General features: G+C 40.2%; 1 protein-coding gene across 1 annotated transcript in view; it reads right to left on the reverse strand.

Moving 5' to 3' along the window:
• SCLT1 (sodium channel and clathrin linker 1) overlaps nucleotides 1-12,649 on the reverse strand; it is a 780,532-nt gene that overhangs the window by 217,084 nt on the left and 550,799 nt on the right. The gene's annotated exons all lie outside the window — the stretch shown is intronic.

Genomic DNA, 12,649 nt, shown 5'->3' on the forward strand with positions numbered 1-12,649 from the left:
CAGTTAAGATAGGAGGAGAGGAAAGTCTTCAGGAATAGATGGTATTCCTGTGGAAGTTTGGAAACTAGGAGGAAAGAATGTTATACAGATTTGGAAGGTTTTGTTTAACAGTATTTCAAAAGGAGGAGATGTACCAACATCCTAGAAAGCTGAGGTGGCTGTAATACCTATAGATGGCAAAGACCCATCAGACCCAGCTTCATATAGCCCCATTTCAATTTCAAGCCACGATTATAAAGTGTATCTATGATAACTAAAACAATTGCAACGGTGTTGCCAAAATGGATAGATAATGATTCATTGTGGTTTTCTGGAGGGATGGTAAACATTTGACAACATTAACAGAACAATGATGATCCAAACGGAAGCAGAATGTAAGAAAATACCACTGTTGTTGATAGCTCTTGACGGAGAGAAAGCATTTGATTGAGTAAGCTGGGACTTTACGAGTAGGGCAATGAAAGATTTTGCATTCCCTGATACAATAACAAGGTTACTTAGGAGGACATAAGAGGGATCAGAGGCAAAAATTAAAGAGGGAGGGTTCCTTTCTTACCAGTTGTGCCTGAACACAGGAACCAGGCAGGGGTGTTGTTTTTCCCCTTTATTTGCATCATATTTAGAGCCACTGGGAAAGAAAATAAGGGATTAAGAAATTCAAGGATATAACGTGTAGAGTAAACAGGAAACATTGGCTTTATTTTTTGACGTCATTATTTTGTACCTGATAAAACCAGAAAAGTATATCTCAATGTTGTGTAACATTTTGAGACAGCTTCAAGTCTTTTCTGGATATAAAATTAATGATTATAAAAAAAAAGGGTATAACTGTGAAGTATGTACCCACACATAAATTGGTTCAGTAATACCTGTATTAGTGGGAGCACGACAAAATGATCTTTAGAAAAGGGTGGGGGCAAATCACATAGAAAAAAAAATAGAAATATTGGGAACAATGCATGCAGAACAATGTTATGGAGGAGGGGTGAGGTTTAAGGGAAGACAAGAATTGAGCAATTTGTGTAATGTTGGATTGATGATATACAAAATAACAAACCAAAGTCAGGTTCCACACCAGCGTACTGTAAATCCCAAAATGCAAAATAAACGTTGCAAAGGTAAATCCAAACCTTTTTAATGTCTTAAAACCAGAAGTCTAAGCGCTGTGGTTCACCACCATTGAACTTCATCAGAAACTGGTTAAAAATAAACTAAGTCCCCTTATATAACCTTTTGAAAATTGAGTCTATGACAACTGATCGAATACACTAAATATCGAGCGGCCAGAAAATCGAAAACACAGGTGATAGAATCCCGTTTATATATACTAAATGAGATCACACTACAGTGAGGAAAGGGCAAATTTTCTGATTTTCACTGTACCGTGATCTCATAAAACAGATTTCTATCACCAGCGTTTTCGGTTTTCTGGCCATTCAATATTTAGTGTATTAGATCCATTGTCATAGACCCTTGAAAATTGCGCCAAAAAGTTTAAAGTGACATGCATCAAATAAACATACACAAACCCATCATTTTAAAGCACGGCCCATTCAGTGATGTAAAAAGAAGTGGTAGGAATTCAGACAAATTTTTGAGGAATTGGGGTATGAAGAAATGTGGTATGTTTAAAGTTGTTTTTGCACCTGCACTTTTAAAGTTTGTCCTGTTTGTTGCATTTACCTGTCGATGCTACACACTCAAGTGCGCTACCTGTGTTACATATTTATTGCATTTTCCTAGTGTTTGTTGCAAAAAAGAAAAAAAAAATTATCCTTGTTTCCCGTCTTTTCTGACCTAGAGTAGTCCAAATTCAGGCTTTGCTGTATTCTGGACTTTTGAAAAGTTCCTGTGTTGCCCATTTCCTTTCTTGGATAAAGGGAGGCTTCTTTGTTCAACAGTGGCAGTGGGGAGCTTAGAGCAGCCTATCTATCCCTGGAGGAGTGTTCCCAGCACAAGAATTTGGTAGTCTATTGGCCGTTTTGGGCCAATTTCCAGCTCTTTCAATTCCCCCTGTATAAAACCCGCTTTGACGCGTTTTTTGCGCTTGTTACTACTCAGCCAAGCTCCTAGTGGTCCTGCAGAGTGGTGCTAGCAGCAGAGAGGCTAAAAGAGTGACTGCTAACCTGATAAAAGTGTTTTTTTGCTGCTACTACCTGGGCGACTGTCCGATCTAGCTAAACTGCAAGTATTTCTGCTTCTTGAACTGTTTTAAACTGTTTAAAGTTGTTTTTGCACCTGCACTTTTAAAGTTTACCCTGTTTGTTGCATTTACCTGTTGCGGCTACACACTCAAGTGCGCTAGCCTGTGTTACATATTTACTGCATTTTCCTGCTGTTTGTTGCAAAAAAGAAAAAAAAAATTATCCTTGTTTCCCGACTTTCCTGACCTAGAGTAGTCCAAATACAGACTTTGCTGTATTCTGGACTTTTGGAAAGTTCCTGTGTTGCCCATTTCCTTTCTTAGTTAAAGGGAGGCTTCTTTGTTCACCAGTGGTAGTGGGGAGCTTAGAGCAGCCTATCTATCCCTGGAGGAGTGTTCCCAGCACAAGAATCTGGTAGTCTATTGGCTGTTTTGGGCCAATTTCTAGCTCTTTCAAGTCCCCCTGTATAAAACCCGCTTTAAGCTTTGCTGCGATTTTGCGCATAGCGCAGCATCGGGCAACGCCTCTTAATTGGGTTTAAACCATTCTCGGCTCCACAAAGTCTGCTCTTCACTTTTTCCCTTAGAACTGATCTAGTTCTCATAATAAACACCCTATTCCTACTCTAAAGCCTGGCACTTGCTCACTAAAGCAATTATATAAGTCAGCACTAAAAAATTAAAAGCACTACACCCTCACAAACTCCCCTTGAGTACCTTGTTCCCCATTGGCCCTTTTTTCAATTATAAAGGAATTCCCAATACTATTCTAGCATGTCCAAAGGTCAGTTGTCAATCTCCTCTCCGGTCCAGCTGGTGAATTTGGGAATCTTGAGGCAATGTTACAACTGCCTCATGTACACAAACAACTCTCTTCTCCTCCCAACAAATTCCAACACATGTGAGAGATGCAACCATATAGCCAAACTGGAGGCTAAGCTCTCTCAACTCAGTACTGGCGTAACCAGTCAGGAGGAGAAGCAAACCACACTCACTACAATTCCAGTCTCACATAGACCTACCACGACAGCAAACCAAACACAAACACACAACAACATACTCGGAGGCTCTAAATAAAAATCTACCTAAGCAACAGAGACCTCCAAAGCAGACACCCAAGCAACCGCTACCCCAAAACAAAACACGTGCAACACATAGCTCACAAAGCCAGTGTGCCGAACAGTCACAGCCCTTAAGGCTAAACAACACACCTGATACACTTGTAATAGGTGACTCTATCGTCAGGCACACTTATGCCCCGCTCACCAGGCTGAAGGAGAAGGTCACGGTGAGCTGCCTGTCAGGCGCTAGGATCCGCCACATAACACAAGCACTCAGGTTACTCCAAGGCAAGTACAAATATGACTCAGTCATTGTCCATGCTGGTGTGAATGACCTGAGACGTACCTCCCTGGACTACATGAAAAGAGACATAGAGGAGCTCTCTGAGCATGTAGCCCAGGCCGGTATGACCCTGACCTTGAGTAGCATCTTACCCTCACCAAGAATGATGCCACAATATGAAGACAAGATGATCAATTTCAACAATTGGCTTAAGTATTGGTGTCATTCAAAGGGGATCCAATGCCTGTCAGCCTGGGATGACATGCTCGACAAGCCACGATGCTTCGCTAGGGACGGCTTGCACCCGTCACCCCTGGACTTTCGGATATTGGTAAAGGCTCTTGCCACCCCCATAGTGCCTTTTTTAGGCAAGGCTCAAAAGACAAAACAACCTCCATAGGTATCACAAGGGATAAGAAACTAAGAGTAATGCTACTCAATGCCAGAAGTCTAAACCTCAAGATGCACACACTCGAAACTCTCCTTAGCATAGAGAACATCGATATATGTGCAGTAACAGAAACCTGGTTCAAGGCTCCTGAGAGCACCCCAGCACTACCAGGTTATACCTCATACCATGTTTTTCGGCCCCAAAACATGGACCAAACCACAAAAGGAGGGGGAGTATCAATATCCGTCAAAGATACCCACACCTCCAGGTTGGTGGCACAGCACGAAGCATCAGAGACTATCCATGTGCAACTAACAGTGGGTAAAACTGCCTTCCAGTTTATAGCCTGCTGCAGACCACCCTCCCAAACCCAGGAACTCCACTCGGCCTTCCTGAGAACATTGGAAAATATGAAGGTCTCTCCAAACACCATTATATTGGGCAACTTCAACTACCCAAACATAGACTGGGAGCATTACTCTAGCTCCAACACCCTAGCCCAAAGGTTCCTAGAATTTATAAACTCAAATGCTATGGAACAACTTGTTACCACTCCCACAAGAGGGGAAAACATACTGGACCTGATCATCACCAACATGGGGACTCTATGCTCCAGACCAGAAGTGTATCCCTCACTGGTAAGATCAGACCATAAACTAATCTCACTAGATATTCACATCCCGACCCCAGCCCCTGCCCAGAAAACCACAGTGAAAAACTTCTCTAAAGCAAATTTCACATTCCTCAAAACCGAGGTGGAATCCTTCAAAGCCCCGGGCCTGTGGAAAATACGGCCCAGACCGCAGAATCCTTTATAAACGCATTCTATGAACACCTTCAGGAATGCATGGATCATGCAATCCCAAATAAAACCAAGACCCAATCCTCCAAAGGCAGGTGTCCTGTCTGGTGGACCCCAGCCATAAACAAACTATACAATAGAAGGAGGAAGCTACTACATGATAGAGCAAAATCCCAAAAAGGGAAGGCATCTCTGATCAGTATTAGCAAAAACTATGGGCACTCATAAAATCGTCTAAGGCCAGCTTTGAGAGAAAAATTGCACAGGACACTAAGGATAATCACAAGGCTTTCTTTAGTTATGTTAGGAACCTGGGTGGGAATTCCCAGATATGCTCAGAATTAGTCCAAAATGACAAAAATACACCGAACCCACAGACATTGCCAACATCCTAGCTTACAGGTTCAGCGCAAACTTCTCCCCTTCCCCACCAAAAGGGCAAATATCTATCCCAGCAGAGTGCTGCCCCTGACATCTCAGATGCTCAGGTAAGAGCCGCCTCTCCAAAGCAAAAAAACACAGCATCAATGGGACCAGACGGTGTCCCGGGCTGCAACCTACATGAACTCCAAGAAGAACTAAACCCAAACATAAAACTACTGTTCAATCTCAGCCTTACTACAGGATATGTACCCAAAGAGTGGCGTACAGCAACAGTGGTCCCTCTCCACAAAGGTGGTGCCTCAATGGATCCTGGAAACTATCGCCCCATAAGCCTGACTAGCTTGGTCTGCAAAGCTATGGAAAGGATCATCATGGACCTCATAAATAAAGATATTGGGGACCTACAGACACTGGATCCTACCCAGTTCGGCTTTGTTAAGGGCAGATCCTGCCTCTTAAACCTGGTCGATTTCTTTGAAACAGTCACCAAGGCCATTGTCGAGGGGAAGGTGGTCCACACAGTCTACCTGGACCTCGCAAAAGCCTTCGATACAATAACCCACTCGGGCATTATAGATAAGCTCACAAGCTTAAATATAAACCCCTATGTCACTATATGGGTTACAAACTGGCTCAAGGACAGAACCCACATGGTTAGAATTGCTGGAGCCATGTCAGACTCCAAACCACTTACAAGTGGCATCCCACAAGGCTCAGTCCTGGGACCTCTCTTGTTCGGTATATATTTCTCGGAGGTACAGGCCAACACGGAAGGACTGTGGCTGACCAAGTTCGCAGATGACTGCAAACTGGGCGCCATAATCGACTATCCAGCCGACACAAGCATCCTACAAAAGGGCCTCATAAAAACAGACAACTGGTGCCAGAGCCATGGCCTCAAGCTAAACGCCAAAAAGTGTATAGTCATCCCCTTCGGCAAAAACAAAGTGCCCACAAATTACCACATAGATGGTAATCCATTAAGTACGGAAGTAATTAGGGACCTGGGGACCCAAGTTGATAGCAATCTCTCACTCGACAACCACGTGGCCAAAGTGGTTAGAAAAACATTTTATATAGCCCACCTAATCATGAAGGGATTCACATCTAGATCAGGGGAGGTCATCGTGCCTCTTTACTCATCCCTCATCAGACCCATAATTGAGTACAATGCCCCTTTTGGGATGTACCTTACCAGACACCTGCAGCAACTGGAAAGACCCCAAAAGTACCTCACCAAGAGGATCAAAGGGCTCAAACAGATGCCATATGCTGCCCGGTTAAAGAAACTCCAGCTCTACTCAGTGGCATACCGCCTGCTCAGAGGCGATCTGTGCCTGACGTATAAAGCCATGTCCAACCCAGAATTAATGGACATGCTGCACCTCAGAAAATCCAAATCCCATCAAGCTACGCGCTCAAGAGACTTGAACCTCAGCACTGAAATAAATAGGACATGCTGGAGGGACAGATTCATAACCCAGAGGCTCCCTTCACTCTGGAATAAAATCCCAGTCCAGGTTAGGCAGAGTCCCTCACTGACTCTCTTCAAGAGGAATCTTGATGAGTGGATGGGAGATCGTAGATTTACTCCGGGTATCACTTCTGTGTCACTGTTAGAGGCACAGTATACTAACCTCGAAAAAGGGCATAGCAAAATTCATTTTAAAATGGGTGGCGAAAGCCAAACACACTCTGGCTAGGCTTGTAAATGCCCTACGGCAGATAGCCTAGTATAAACCTATGAACCTATGTAGGCAATGTAGGTTCATCCTGGAGGGTAAGAGTTTTTAAGTGCCTGGCTTTCCGAATTTGATTACTGTCAAAGGCAGATATGACTGCAACACCAAGGGGGTGGTTTATATTGCCTTTTGCTCCTCCTGTCCTGCCTTCTACATAGGGAAGACCATTGCTGCCTTTAAATCCCATATTTACCAACAAACTTATGCTGTAAAAAGGTCTCACCAGTGTAATGCCCTTTTTCGATAAAGTATAAGATGCAATGATTTTAAGAAATTTTCCTTCTCCATACCTGAAAAGGTGGAATTGCAACCTAGGGGTGGTGACTGGGAAACCCTCCTAGAAAAAAAGAGAGTTTTTTTTTGGCAAATTTTGTTGAATGCCACTAGCCTGCCTAGCATGAATGATGTGGTTTCTTTGAAACTGTTTTTAAAGATCAGAGCATCTTGTATTTCATAACTGCATTGTGATGTTTTCAATTTTTTAAGTTTTATTTTAAACTAGATGTATTTCAATTCATAGTTGTATTTTTTTACATCACTGAATGGGCTGTGCTTTAAGGTGATGGGTTTGTTTATTTGATGTATGTCACTTTAAAATTTTTGGCGCAATTTTTCAAAAGGTTATATAAGAGGACTGTGTTTATTTTTAACCAGTTTCTGATGAAGTTCAATGGTGGTGAATGAAAGTGCTTAAACTTCTGGTTGTAAGACATTAAAAAGGTATGGATTTACCCTTGCAGCGTTTATTTTGCATATACAAAATAATATATGTGATGTATAATGTTTGCCACTGGAAACATGTTAATATAGTTTATCTTCTTTTAAATAAATGTATGTTTGCCTATTTCGTAAGTGATAATTCAATAAAAGTGTTAAAACAGGAAAAAAAAAAAAACACGTTAAGATGTCTGCTTTAAGATGCTGAGTTAGAAGGGAATGAATTTACCAAAAAATTCTGAAGGGATATGATGTAAAAAAGCATACTGTAACACAGAAATCAAACTCAGTTTACTCACACGCAAAGCCTGCTGAAGTATCCAGATTTTGAAAAAATATATAAGACGGCAACTGCACTAACAAGGACAGCCCCAGACCCCTGGCTTAAAATAACTGAGATATTACAATAGCTCCGGTGATGTCATGATTAATCAGTGACTCAGTATAATACTAAACAAATTTTGCTAACCAACTGAAAGAGACCATCACAAACTATATTATAAACACTGGGAATCTACCAAATAAAACAGATTTGAAGAATCCTGATTCAGATTGTCCTATTTTGTTAAGTCAACTTTCATAAAATTATACTTTTGAAGAAAACAGTTCTTCTAGACAGAAGGCCACTTGGGAGAAGGCCAGTAAAAGATGACATTCTTGAGCACAGCAGGCTCTGAAGGAGGATGCCTCCGTAAAGCAAAAACTACATTCCTAATCAATGAAAGAACAAAAGTGACTAGTCAGCAGCTTGATGGCCAACCACAATATTCTAGTGCTCCACAAAATAAATCCAAATGGTGTTTAAACCTTTACATCCAACTTTCTTCCCGTATACCCACAGGACCTCTTCAGAATAAACCTTCCAACAGTCAGTAGTTTAAATAACCCTTCAAAATGTTGGTCACATGATCCTTAAGGAACCTTGGTCATTAAGAAACCTTTCCTTCCAGCATTTAAAGTGACAAGCAACCAATATTTGTCAGTGCATCACCAAAGTGCATTGTATTATAACAACACATCATATAATACGTATACATTAAAATAATATTTTAAAACTTTGTAAAACGTTTTTTAAAACCCCACCCTGTTCCACAAATTAAATACAATAAAAAGGTAAACATGCATAAAAATGTTTAAAAGAACCATTCATGAAATTTCAAAATTGCAAGTATGTCTCCCCTACAAAAAACAACATACTAGTGTTCTAAAGCGTTTAATTTCAATAAACATGAAATAGAGCAATGTTCATTTAAACCAGGTGTATATAAGGCATTAAAATGCAGTTGCCAGAATAATTATCTGGCTTCATGTCTCAGGGTCCATGGCCCCCCCTCAACTCTGTTTAACCTGTTCCAAAATACTGAATTTAAAATTATGGCCTAGGTAGCCACCAATGTGTTTGGGTTGAGCATTATTATTTTTGTTCCTTTTAATATCACAGATATATTCATACATCTGCTCTTTTAGGGTGCGCTCAAGTCTTACCTATATAAAATTAATCACATACCTGGCAGAGGCCCACATATACCACACCTTTCGATGTACAATTAAATTTATCTCTTATTTAACTTTTTGTCTATTTATTACAAATTATTCACCTACTTGGACATATCTACAGTAGCTGCAAAACACATTTTTTCATGCCTTTCAATGCTGTAGAGTCAGTGTGTATTTAAAGGGTCTCTCCAAAATGTTTTTCATGCTAGCTCCCTTTTTTGTATACTATAATGCGTCTCTCTCCAGTTTCTCTTAAGTGTCATAATAATCTTTCAGTATATTACAGTTTTTCTCAAACCCATTTAATTAAGCCACTTTCAGTGTTAGTTACCATACCACTTCTGTAGGAACAAGGAACATTTTAATTTTTTGGGGTTCCCTATTATTTTCTACACCATTTAAAGGTAAAACAGGTTGGAGGGTTATTTTAAACTACTGACTGTTAGGAAGGTTTATTCTGTAGAGGTCCTGTGGGCATATGGGACAAAAGTGGTTATGTTAATGTTTTTTTATTTTTAATAAGTTTGGATGTAAAGTTTTAAAACTGTTCGGATTTATTTTCTGGAGTACTATAGCGTTGCGGTTGGCCATCAAGCTGCTGACTAGTCATCTTTTGTTGGTTTGTCCTTGTTGGAATTATTACCTGTCTTTTATACATTCCTAATCACATGTTCTAAAGAGTGTGAAACAAATGCTCCATGTCAACTTGCCTTAAATAAGAGATCTAAGGCTTCTTTGGTAAGGAACACAAGATATCTAGTCACTCCAGACAGGGAACAATTTTTGGATATAAACACTTCTTAGCTATCATCTGAACATTTTGTTGATTTCTCTCTATTATTTTCATATGTGGGAGGCAGTACATAATAGACATTTGTTTGAATTCCCACGCATGGATAAACCCTACAGACCACTATCAAATATGACAACAGCAGTTATCCCGTTTTAAGAACACAGTCTTTAATGCACTAATTATACTTGTATGTACTGTATCTATCATTTCATTCCAGTGTAAATAATTTACATCTATAAGATGCATGGCTTCCTTGGACTGAAAGAAATCAATGCCCACTCTGCTCCATGAACATCTTGGTAATGGGCATGGTATCATCTCTCTCTCTGTGGACTGTCACTATGGTATGAAGTACAAATGGCACAGTTCTGTATCCCACTACTCAAAGCTGATATTTTGACTTTGAACTCACTAACAGTACCACATTTCTTAGCATCAATATGGATCCTACTCCAGATATGGAATGCATGACAGTGAAAAAAATGTTTGCTTAAGACGTGTGCTACACTTTTGCAAGTTAATGAAATGTAATTATGCCCAGTGATGACCAAATATTAAATGAATGCTATTCCCATCAAAGAAGAGAGCAAACTATTACTCAAAACACATGAATGCCTTTATCAGACATTTTCTGATAAAAAAAGTTGTTTATTTCTACCTTAAGTTTTTCTTATCTGTCAGAACAATTTAAGTGTCTGTGTTGACACTTTAGTAAATTACTTTGGATTTAATTGAGTTGAACTACATCTTGAGTTCAGCATCAATACAAGGTATTATACTCAATATGAGGCCTTATTAAATATTATAGAGTGGTTATCAATACACTGCTCTCCTACTAACGATTTTCTACACAGTCTGTTGGATGTAATAATACTTAACTATCATCTAAACATTTTGTTGAGTTCTCATTTTACATTTTAAAAAACATTACTAAAATATCACTTAGAACACAGGCAATCTTGCATTTATATAAATGAAAACAAACCATATTGACATCTGACATTTTCAGTTGCAAGCATTATATACATCACCTGTAATCTTCTGTACAGACATTGTCAAACGTTACACAGCCCACTCAATTCCTGCCTTCCCTTAAAACTCATTCCTCCTCCAAGACATTATTCTGCATGCATTTCTCCCACAATTCCCATTTTTTTCTATGTAATTTGCTCCTATCCTGTTCTAAAGAGTCCATGTCCAGTTATTTTAACTCTGGTCACTACTTTTACTATGTTTGGTTTAGACATTGATTTCCATTTTCTATTAGATGCTTTTTGGGGGAACCGCGGTGGTGGTGCTGCGGTAGCGTTGTCGCCTCACAACAAGATGTTGTCCTGTTCAATTCTCAGCTAAAAAGTGTCTTCTGTGTGGAAACATGCGTGAATGGGCGTACCTTCGTTGAAGGTTGTACGTCAGGGCTGGCAACTCGGTATGTAAAAATCTACTGCCAAGCATTAGCGGACCGGAGTTCCGCTGTGGCGACCCCTAACCGGCAAAAGCTGAAAGATACAACATTAAACGCTTTTTCGCAGCCATCAGAATTAAACTCAGAAAAGTCTTACTATGTCTAGACAATTCCGATTCCATATCACAGCTTAAAAAATTATTTCCTTAGTTGCACCAGTTTGCTAACCCAGTATTTCTGACAGAGTAGTCTACAGGGATTTTTTAAAAGTCTGCCAACTCATTACACTCCCAAAAAATGTGTTCTGAATTACCTCATTTTTTCCCCATACACCAACATTTGCAATCTACTGGAGGAAAAATTCTTTGGAGTCTGCTTGGGGTATAAACTACCTATGTAAACAGATCCAAGCAAAGATCCTAAATCATCTTGTTCCCATATGTGACTCATGCATCTAATCAAACATTTCTCCTCACAGTTGAATGGGAACTGTTATTATTTTTACAGTTTTAAGCATTTTAAGCAATAAGATTTTATTAGAAATATAAAGAAAATACATGAATGCAATGAAATTTCACACAGTTCAGAATTGTCCATACATATTTACTCAGACATTAAATAAGGACTTGAACATGATACAGGTCATTCACACATCCAGCTTTTGACACAATTACACAAAAGCATGAGAATAAAGAATAGTTGTGCAAAATATAACCATAGATGTCCTTCTCTTCCATGTTGCAGTATTCTTACTGTGGGATCCTCCGTCTCAGGTGGCCTGAACGTCAGCTCATATACAAAAGCTTAAACCTGGTTGCTGTTGGTGCGTGAGACATCATACACAGGGTCATAAACCAGGGACCTTATATGTAACATCTGCATGCACAGACCTCAGAACTGACTCTCCAGTCAGACAGTAGCCTAGGTGATGCCAAATGATGTCCTCTAGGCCAGTGAAATGCAATTGACCGGCCAGCATGACCATAGTGTAAGCAGAGACTCTATGATGCCCCCCAGACAGGTTGAGAGTAAAATACGGGGGGTTAGGAGGGAGGGAAGGAATACTGCAACATGGAAGAGGAGGACATATATGGTTATGGTAATATTTTGCACAACTACTCTATGTCCTTCTATTCTCATGTTGCAGTATTCCTACTTTGGGAGGATACCACAGCTTAGGAAGGGTGGAGGTAGAGGATTCCAGAAATCCCTGCAGGATTGCTCTTGCTAAACCTGCTCTGGAGATATGGTCCAGTTTGTAATGTTTGGTCAAGGTATGTATAGAAGACCAGATGGCTACCTGAAGGATACAAGCTGTGTCTATGCCCTTAAAGAAGGCCTTGGAGGAAGCAACTCCCCTAGTGGAGTGTGCCCTGAACCCCTGAAGCAAGTCCTTTCTGTGGTAGGAGTAGCAGACAGTCTTCTCGATCC

The sequence above is a fragment of the Protopterus annectens genome, chromosome 3.part0, assembly GCF_019279795.1.
Source record: "Protopterus annectens isolate FY-2018-M chromosome 3.part0, PAN1.0, whole genome shotgun sequence".
Lineage (NCBI taxonomy): Eukaryota > Metazoa > Chordata > Ceratodontiformes > Protopteridae > Protopterus > Protopterus annectens.